Here is a 10459-nt window from a genome sequence, read left to right as displayed (position 1 = left end):
CTGTCCTTAAAGACAGGCCTGCCTCCTCTCGTGGTATCCTTCCTAACCAGGTTCCTTCCTCTGCACCGGCCATCGAGAGACACTGAGCACTGGGTCTTAGGTCTGTGTGTCCCACTCAGGGCTGAGCCTGCCAGGTAAGTATTTGTCAAATGAGATGCTGCTGGGAGATTTGAGGAGGTGGAGGGCGTTGGACGATGAGTGTTTCAAGGACCATTGAACGGGATATGGCAACAGGGTGACTCGTGGCCTCTTGGCTGTTGAGAATCTTCCATTGGTGACAGGTTCCATGGATAAGGCCCGGATGGAGGTCGGGCAGTTAGTTCTAGTTCTGCTGTAAGCCCTTTAAGAAGACTGCCGGGCCACGCCCTCTGCAACCCTGGCTCCATTGATTCTCTAGCTTTATTTTAGCCATCTTGAAATGTCATGCAACTGCAAACTCGGACAACCTCAGACAGGATTCTGAAAGGCATCGCGAAGGCGTCCCCCACTGCTGGAATTCTAGTCTCTGCAGCTCTCACTGCTGTGGCATCGTACCCGACAAAAGAAACGTGAGGAAGAAAAGATTGACTCTCAGTCTGAGGGGAGACAGTCCCTAGTGGGGAAGACATGGCACTGGACTGTGTGGTCACGGTCAGGAAGACGGAGAGCTAAAGACTTCTCAGTAGCCCCTCTTCCTTATTCAGTATAAGAATGGGGGATGCTGCTGCCCACATTCAGAGTAGATCTTCCCTTGTCAGAATGACCCTTACAGAGACACACCCCTGTGTGTCTGTAAACCCCATCAATGTGAGAAACAAGATTAATGAACAGGGGACTCTTCAAAGGGCAGATCCAACCCAGTCTGCACAGCCACCCTGGAGACACGAGCTCCCAAGCACTGGCATAGCTTAGCACTGTCCCTGCAGATGACGACTCTGGAGATGGGTCTTCCCCACAGTCTCCTCCAATCCCCTGAAGCTGAAGGATTATGAGGAGGAGACGCACCGTCTGTAAGCATCTCTCAGAAGATCCCGTCGTCTGTCACGCCAGGTGAGGTTGCATCCGGTTCTCCATTCCACCTGTTGCTCAGGCAACAACCTCCTATGCATAGCCATATTCTGCAGGCATATATTTTGTTCCAGGAGCAGAGAAGCCTTGACTAGCCTAGTGCTTCAACTTCACAATGCCTGCAGAGCTCTGCTGGGGCCACTGGATCCTGCCCCACCCAAGGCTCTAATTGATCCTGCAAAAATCTTGGCTTTAGTGTGTCCATTAACGGCTTGCTACCGTAATGGAATGATCAGAGTGCCCAGAAAGTACTTGCTAATAGTTAAAGTGTGGTGGGTGAGCATGCCTGGGGTGACTTCCAGGCCGGCCTGGGCTGGTCTCTGCTCAGATTTCTGATCCCTTTCTCAGCTGCCTGTGGAGGTTGCTGTGATATTTTCCCCTGGGAAATCTACTTGTATCCACCCCAGATGATGACAGCAACAACAGAATAAAGACATGATTCCACCTGAGTCTCGACTGGTGAACCCCTCAATTTATTGGGGGTCACATTCAGGAGCATGAGTGACTCAGGCAGGTGCATCACCCCAAAGCCACCCTGTGCGGGTGACAAGTCACAAAAGTAGCATGATGTGACTGAAGCCCTGGTACAGCATCCAGCTCTCCCGCTCTAGTACCTTCCATGAGCATGTGTAGGAGCAGAGAGTGGCTTGACCCTCAGCCCAGGGCCTGATGACCCCACTCCTGTGGAGCAATGTTAATGGCCCTGGTCCTGTGAGGGTCTCATCTTCTGAAGGTCTCGCACTGGTGCTCTGATTTCAAGGTGACAATGGCCACATTGTGCCCACAATCCAGAGTTTCCTCCAACTTCTGTAAAAGACCAGCGGCAGCAAAGAGAGCCTGGAGCACCCATAGAAACGGCATCCAGCCAGCCCGCGAGCCTTCGAAAACAAACCAAGAAAGATAAATAACGACGTGTAGCTGCTAAAGTAATAAAGAAAACTTTGACATTTTAGAGCCAATCTGGTATCAGAAATAGATTTTTATCTTTATTTTTCATTTGCCCTTCCATCCATAGATCTCAATCCAGTAAAGCAAATAAACGGGCTGGTGTTACTAGCTATATATTTTACACACGGCAGAGGCATCACAGAAAAGCCTTTTCTTCCGTGTCGGTAAATAAAAGTGCTATTTCCAACATAATCAAAGAAATAAGAAATACAGTTGCCAACGAGGCGGCCGACTGCAGCTCTGAGCATCCTCTCAGGAAAGGAAGGATCCATGGCAGGGCAGACTTGTGTTTACTCTTCCTGTGGAGGGACAGGACGTTACGGGGCAGACCCGGCTCCCACTCTGCCACTGCATACTGAAGTTGACCAGCCCTGGAGTTTGGCTTGCGGCAAGCCATGACGGCCAGTGTCTAGGGGAGAAGGTATAAGGTGACTAGGGGAAGAAGAGCTGGGGGAGCTGGAGAGGGACCGAGGCAGGCATGAGTAGGAGAGACCCCCTGCCTACTGAGGTGGTCAGGATGGATGACTGTAGCAAAGGCAGCATCCCCAGCATCCCCAGCACACACTGGACAGCAAGCCTCTGCAGTGCTGGCCTCTAGGTCACCCTTGTGGCTGTTCAGGACAGGCTGGACCACATTCCCAGCACCTTCCCAAGCTAGTCTCTCTGTACAGCCAAAAAGGACACTGCAGTGTATTACATTAACCAGCCCTCTGCAGTTCCATTTAGAATCGTTCAATCCCCAGGGGCCCAATCCCTGAAGGTGACTGAATCTCATCACCTGTTGGAGGCAGAGGCGCAACTATGACTAAGTCTTGGGAAGATGTCAGCTTGAGCTTGCACTGGAGACATCACAGGGTGCCCTGTTGGGGGATTCCCTTTGCCTTTTCTGGAAGGTTCATTGGCTTCTCTTTGAGGGCTGGAATGCAGCCTCTTTGCACGAAGGGTTCGGAGTAGCAGATGATAGATTCTGAGAAGGTGCTGACAACAGAGAACCGTGCGGCCCACAGTGAAGCAGATCGGCCACTTGGAGATGACTTGATTCTTGCCCAAGTGATGGATCACTGGGGGAGCTGAAAGCCAAGGTTTGGGCTGTCCCCAGCTCTCTCCTCCCTGCTCCTTGTTTGGTCTGGGTACCACTAGTCCTGCTGAGTAGATGGAATGGAGACCACTCTGCAGCTCTGCGAAGTCTCAGTATGTTTTGCAGAAGTAAAAGATGGCGTAATTTATCACGGCTAACATACGCTTTGTTCAATGACAGGGTAATTAGACATTCTTTCTGCAGACACATTAAATATATACTTATGCATTAAGGCTCTGTGTCTCGGATCAGCTCTGTTGATTTATTCCTTATGCTTGGATCTTTGCCTTGTTGATGGCCATATAAAACTAAACTTCCCTGCCAAGGAACGGAAGTGACGGGAGCGAGGGGTGTCTTCCATATGTTACCTGAGTCGAGCTGGGGGGATGGGCCAGGAGAGGGAGAAACTGGAATACGCTTGAGTGAGTACGCACCCATGCCAGCCAGCTGGGGCTTCCTTCTACCCCCCTTCACCCTCACCTAGCATTAATTATGCAGTGGCAAAAATAATTTTGCATACATAATGCTGACCTCTCTCACTAGAGGGCAACAAAACCCCAGCTTAAGGAGCCTCCACCTTCCAGTTTCCAGTGACAGGAAGCGTTTAATAAGGAGTCACGTGGATTTCATAATGAGCTCCCTATTAATTTTACATAAGTGGAAAGTTACTTCGGGAAACAAGGCTGAGATCCCGCAGATGCACATTCGGCCTCCTCAACAGGTGAGGGGGAGCAGCTGCCTGCCGGTCCTCACGGCTAACTTCCACTCGAGGTGCATTTCTTCTTGTAGTTATACCTGAATCCCCTGGAGCTGCATTTGCCTGTTCCACAGATACCCAACCTGGGTGCTTCATCCTTCCTCTTGGTCATGACCCTCAAGCTGTGGATGAAGCATGCATCCTGTCCTGCTCATGTGTCTAACTGGTCTACCTCAGCCTTGGATGCAGCTGCAACCATCCTTTTTCTTGACTGATCTGAAGTCGCTTCAGGGGGTTGGACCTTAATCTTAAGGAGTGGAGTCCATTTTGGCCTCTGTCCCCAAATATGAAGGCAGAAGACAAGGGACTTCAGTGCCAAATGTCTGTTCACTGCTTTTAAACTTCCACGTAATACCTTCAGAAAAGGAATGCCTGGCTGTTCTGCTCCAGCTTCTAAGTAGGAAGCACTGGCCAGACTCTGCTGAGGAGGGAAGAACTTTAAAGACCTAGGAACTCAGGCTGGAAAGGTGGCTCAGTGGTCAGAGCAATGGCTACTATTGTAGAGGACCTAGGATTGGCTCCCTGCACCTGCATGATGGCTCATAACCATCTATAACCCCAGTTTCAAGGAATCTGATGTTCTCTTCTGACAACCGTGGCACTACACAGACCTGGTGGACATGCATACATAATGCCTAAACACATAATGTAAATCTAAATAGATTTTAAAAAGAAGACCTAGAAACAGAGAGGCTCTGACTAGGGAAGTCACCTGAACTTGTCTTTCGTTACTGAATTAATTTAAAATATTGTTAGAGAAGCAAAGCAAAACTTCAGGCTCCCAGGCCTTGTACCAGTTGTTACCTGTGTGGAGAACACTTGGGATCTCTTCTGTGAGAAGTCTTTCCTGCCCAGAAGAGCAACAAACATCATATTGTCCTCCACAGGGGAAGCAAGACAAGCTACTGACATCCTCAACCGTGGCCTTTTTTATCGGAATGAGTGTTTTAAAACTGGTGTTTAGCTCTGTCACCTGGCCTCACTTCCCTGGCAGGAGCATGGCCAGGTAGGGGACAGGAGTGGGTAGAGACCTACAAATGTATTTTTAAAATTATTGTTGATGTTATCAGCATCGTTGTCATCATCATAGTAATCATTGTCATTGTCATCATCATTATCACCATCATCATAGTTATTGTTGTCAATGTCATTGTCTTCATAGTCATCATCATCATAGTCATCGTTGTCAAAGCCATCATCTTCATCGTTCTCCTCATCATAGTCATCATCTTCATTGTCATCATCATAGTCATTATTGTCAATGTCATCATAGTCACCATCATCATTGTAGTCATCATTGTCAAAGCCATCATCCTTGTCATCATTATCATCATCTTCATCATCATCCTCATCATATTCATCGTCTTCATAGTCATCATCATCATTGTCATCATCATAGTCATTATTGTCAACACCGTCATCGTAATCATCATCATAATTGTCAATGTCATTGTCATCATCATCATAGTCATTGTCAATGTCACTGTTGTCGTCATCATCACCATCACTTATTGTTATTGACAGTTCTTTGGGAGAAATGGCCAGAGAGCTGCAAAGAAGTGCCAGCTATTTCCCAAATGACATAGTTACTTTTCGGTCACTGTGATAAAACACCAGGGCCTAAAGGAGCCTATAGAGGCAGAGTTTATTTGGGTTTATGGTTGCAGAGGTGTAAGAGTCCATCATGGTGGAGAAACATGGCAGCCGGAGCCAAAGCAAAGAGCTCATGTCTCAACTGAGAATATGAAGTGGACAGAGTGAAGGAGAAGGGCTTAAGGTCTTCCATCTCACTCTCAGTGACATAGTTCCTCCAGCCAGGTGGCACCACCTAAACCTCCCTGAACAGTACCACCAACTGGGGATCAAGAATTCATATGCCTTAGACCATGGGGGGCATTTCTCAGGCATGCCACGGCATCATGTGACACGGTATGAACTTGGAAAATGCTCCTGACGGCCTCTTGATGTTTTGGCCTTGCCATTCTTGCTGGGAACTCACGCCTGGGCACAGACCCACATATGAGCAACGCTTGCTTGGTATCTTAACCTTCCAATCCTTGAGCACAGATCTGCTTGTCCAGTGCCCAGGTCCTTAACAATTCCCTTCAAAGCGTAACTCATCCTATGAAGACAGAACTAAATTAAAAGCACTCCAGAGAGGAAACAGATTGCAGCTATAGATTAGCAGCGCAGCCTAATCCTTCACAGGCATTAAATATTTAACGTAATTGCACCACAGGTGCCAGGAAGATGTCAGCATTGTTTAATTAGACTTAATTAAACATAAGGAAAAGTCAAATGCGTATTCGGGTCGAGTTTTTTTTTAATTGATTACAAAACCTTCCATTCGGAGGTCCCTTGTGTGGCCAGGCGACACTCACCCTGTGTTAGCTAGAGAGAAAGCCTCGCAGGGTGTAGAGGGACCAAGGAAGAAGGTGCTTATTTTGTCTGCAGGTGGGGGATTGTATCTGTGGATATGGCAAAAGGCATGTGTTTGAAATGAAGAGATTGCGTGGGCAGTTGTCTCCTTTCAGCCTTCAGAAAGCAGGCATCTGTCTCCTGCCTGGTTTTAGTCTCACTATTGATCGGACCTCTTTTATTGGGTTGGAGACATTGAACCTTCCTCCACATATGCTTATACAGTTATGTGCAAAGACACGTATGCACACGTGTAAAGAAGCGTGTGCAAACTCTGCTTTTCTATGCTAGGAAGATAACAAGGAACATGTCAACTCCTGTCTGTACCATCAGCCTGTAGCCCTGGCTACAAAGGCTTTCCATGTCACATAACTGTAGACTTGTCTTTTAGAGCTGGGGAGTAGATTAGCCAGTAGAATGCTTGCCTAGCATGCACAACGCCCTGGGTCCATCGCTGCTTCATCACACAATCACTGGCCAAGTCACACGGGCAAAAATCAATCTCATCTTGTAAGGCAGTGGTTCTCAACTTTCCTAACACCGTGGCCCTTTAATACAGCTCCTTATGTTTTGGTGACCCCAACCCTAAATGTATTTCATTGCCACTTCAATTTTGCTATTGTTATGAATCGTAATGTAAATATCTGATACGTGGCCCCCACTCCCCACAGGTTGAGGATCACTGTTGTAAAGTAACACTTTCTCAGGATTCCAGGATTGGGACATGCTGGAGTCCTGGAGTGCTGGAGGTTATGTCTGCACTCCCCTGTGCACGTGTGTGGGTGCACGTACACACAGGTGATGAAGGACGAGGCGAGGATCCCTAGGCCAATTCTGTTCATCTCTTCTTTCCCATGTTCTGCTCCATTTGAAATTCATACTTTTATCTTAAGCTGTCAATATACACCATGAACACGTTTAGAAGCAGCCCTTTCGTCTTCTACAGGAGCTCAACCAGGCTGGAAATTAATGCATCATTCATCTTTGACAAATGGGCTAGTTCTTTAAACCTTATAAATTACCAAAAGTCAAAACACTTTCTGACTTACAGTCTTACTATTTTTTTTCCTCTGCTTTGGCAATATAGTATGTTATTTGCAGAAATTGAGTTTTTTTTTCTTCTTCTTCACTCAAAGGCAAAAGAGCTAATTTTTGGAAAATTGAACTTTCCCTACCAGAGACTCACAATGTGGTTCCTGGGGCATTGCCCGGCTGGAAGCAGATGCTGAAAGACTGGCATAAAGTTGGTGCCGGTGTATGGATCTCGCTGCCATGGGTTGAATGTGGCTTAAAGTTCGTGTGCTGGTGTGCTGGCTTGATGCCAGCTAGAACCATCAGCGAGGAGGAAGCTGGAATTGAGAAAAATGCCTCCATAAGGCCAGGCTGCAGGTAAGGCATTTTGTTAATTAGTGATCAATGGACGAAGGCCAAGCCTAGTTTGAAGGGTGCCATCCCTGGGCTGGCGGTCCCGAGTTCTGTAAGAAAGCAGGCTAAGAGGAGCAAGTCAGAAAGTAGCATTCCTCTGTGGCCCCTGCATTAGCTCTTGCCTCTAGGTTCCTGTCCTCTTTGAATTCCTGTCCCGAATTCCTTTCATGATGAACTACAATGTGGAAGTGTAAGCCAACTCACCCCACCCCCACCCCACCCCTAACTTGCTTTTGGTCATGGTGTGTCATCGCAGCAATAGTGACCCTAACCAAGATGGCTGGGAATGTCATCCTGAGTGCTGCTGAGGGGTAGAGTCTTAGGACGTTGTTGGGTGCTCTCCCCTCTGCGTGGATCTCTGTCTCTCCTGTGGGAGTAGGTGCCTCATTTCATAGTGAGTGTGAGCATTTGAGCTTGGCTCCTCGAGCTCTTTTCCTCATGCTCCCACGACTCTGCCATACTCTGATGTAAGGAAGCAGCCTTGCTCAGATGTGGGTCTTTGATCTCGGACTTCCCAGACCCCAGACTGTTAGCCAAGCACACCCCTCTACGGTTACAGATTGCCACTCCGTGATGTCTGTCATAGAAGCATTGCCAGGACTATGAGAGTAAGTACAGAGCTCACTAGAATGTTTTGTTGATGTAGAGAGACAGACGTATACCTGTGTGTTGGGGTTCAAGGTAGGTTTTGGAAATGCATGGCCCTTCTCTCAAGTTGTCCGGAGAGCCTTCTAGACCCCAAGGAACCATCAACCTTCTGGGCTGATAATAGGCATGGGTGACTCATGTGACTCGGCCTAGGCTCATTTTCCTCATTTTCACAGAACAGATAAGAACTCTTCTTGCCTGATGGTGCGACTGAAATGAAGTTACAGTTGGACTCCCACAGGAGTAGCCCCAGAGCTTGTGCAATTGGGCAGCCATCTGAACTCCCTTCATCCCAGAGCTGGGAGAATGTGAGGACCCCACCATAAGACTGGGAGAGACATACAGGAGACTCAGTCAGAGAATGGTCTTCCCTTGTGGGACACAAGGGGCAGCTACAGGAAGAGTCAGGCTCATGCATGGGGAGAGCGGTCACACCAACCGTGAAGTCAGTGCACAGGGAGAGTGGCCATCATCGAGAGAGCTCAGTGGTGCACCAGTTCTTTACTTACAGATGATACCAGTGCAAACCACAGCTCTTCAGCTATGAGGTAATTCACTATAATATTCCGAACACCAGATATTAAGGCATGAACTAACGTGGTTTTTCCTGAGTGTGCCAGGGCATCCTACTCCCTTAGCATACCTTCCGGTCTTGGCTCATTTTCTTCCCCTTGCCTTGGTTCTGTGATCACAGTCAGTAAAGTTCAAGGAGGCCTCTCAGTGCAGCCAGGCATTGGGGTCTGTATAGAACTGATCTCTTACTGTCAAGTATTGCTGTTCACAGGTTAAAATATGACCAAACCTGACCTCAGTGGGACTCTCCATCTTCTCCTTCCTGCTGGAATATCCCCAGGAGCTAGTCACTCTTATACTCTTTTATTTCTTACTATGCAGATTTCTGCTAAGAGCTACTATGTTTTCTAGTTTTCTTTTGGCAACTTTGTAAAACTTTGCTTGTGTGCACCTGGGCATACACATTTGCAGTGTGCATGCAACGTGACCCGGCTTGCAACCAGAAGGGGCCTCTCTTCAAATACTGGAGGGCTTGCTAATGCATGGGTGGTCACCACCTCCCAAGGGATGATCTGCAGTACTCAGGGCCAGGCCTTGGGTACTTGCCCAGCATTTCCTGTTTGCCTTGTCCTCGTGGTAACCAGAGTTAAGTCTGTCAATTCTGCCTCCACTGGCAACCACACCAACAATAGCTCTCATGGCTGAGAAAATCATCTTGGATCCTGAAGGAAGCTTCAGTCGGGTCTTCTCAGGTTTCACAGTTGTGGGAGATGACTCTGGGAGAGTTCCTGGAGGTTCCAGTTTGCCCCTCTTTCCTCTCCTCCAGACAACACACTTTAGCACCCTCAGGTGTGGTGCCCATGTGCAAAACATTGCTGCTATTGACTGGGCCTTTGTGCTGCAGTACACAGATTGCCTGGGGTGGATTCCCTCTGCATGATGAGCAGCTCCCTCTGCTTCTTAGATGGGTAGGAATCATGGAAGGCCACCTTCTCAGTGCTGTGGCCAGAGTCAATGAGTGATGTTCTTTACAATGCGTTTAATGTGGCTGTGCTGCTCAGTGAAGTCCACAGCACGCAGGCAAGCAGGCCCCCTCACGGTGTTTCATGTGCTTGCTTGCAGAATACACAACCCTGGGTGCCTTTCCTCTGACTTCAGATCACATGGCCCCAAGCGTGGCTGAAAGACTCCATTTTAGTTTTGAGACAAGGTCTTTCGCTGACCTGGACCTAGTGGTAGAGGTGGATTGGCTGGCTAGTGAACGTTAGAAATCTGCAGATATTCACCACCGGGCCGGCTTTCACACGAGTGCTTCAGATCCTTATGTGTGCGTGTCGGAAACTTCAACAATTGGGCCGTCTCACAGCTCCGGTGTGTGACTTTTTATCCCTTACATCCATCAGTCTGGGCTTTGAGGCTTAACTCGTAAACCTGATATTATTGAATCTCTCCTATATTTGCTTGTTGCCAACATAATGTGAGTTATAGAAAAATAAAGTCCGCTTCCTTGTGTGTGTGAGTTGGGATGATGGGATGCACACACCCCTCCCTCACTCGGCAATGGCGCCTTTACAAAGACTCTCAGACCTGGCGTTTTGTACACGAAATCCCTGGCTCTAATGGGC

At 48.1% G+C, this 10459-nt stretch overlaps 1 pseudogene; it reads right to left on the bottom strand.

Moving 5' to 3' along the window:
- Positions 1 to 1767: 1767 nt before the first annotated feature.
- Positions 1768 to 9942, bottom strand: LOC116901096 (annotated as a pseudogene).
- Positions 9943 to 10459: the final 517 nt, after the last annotated feature.

This window comes from Rattus rattus, chromosome 5 (genome assembly GCF_011064425.1).
Source record: "Rattus rattus isolate New Zealand chromosome 5, Rrattus_CSIRO_v1, whole genome shotgun sequence".
Lineage (NCBI taxonomy): Eukaryota > Metazoa > Chordata > Mammalia > Rodentia > Muridae > Rattus > Rattus rattus.
The sequence above is the reverse complement of the archived record's forward strand: the minus strand, read 5'-3'. Positions and strand labels throughout refer to the sequence as shown.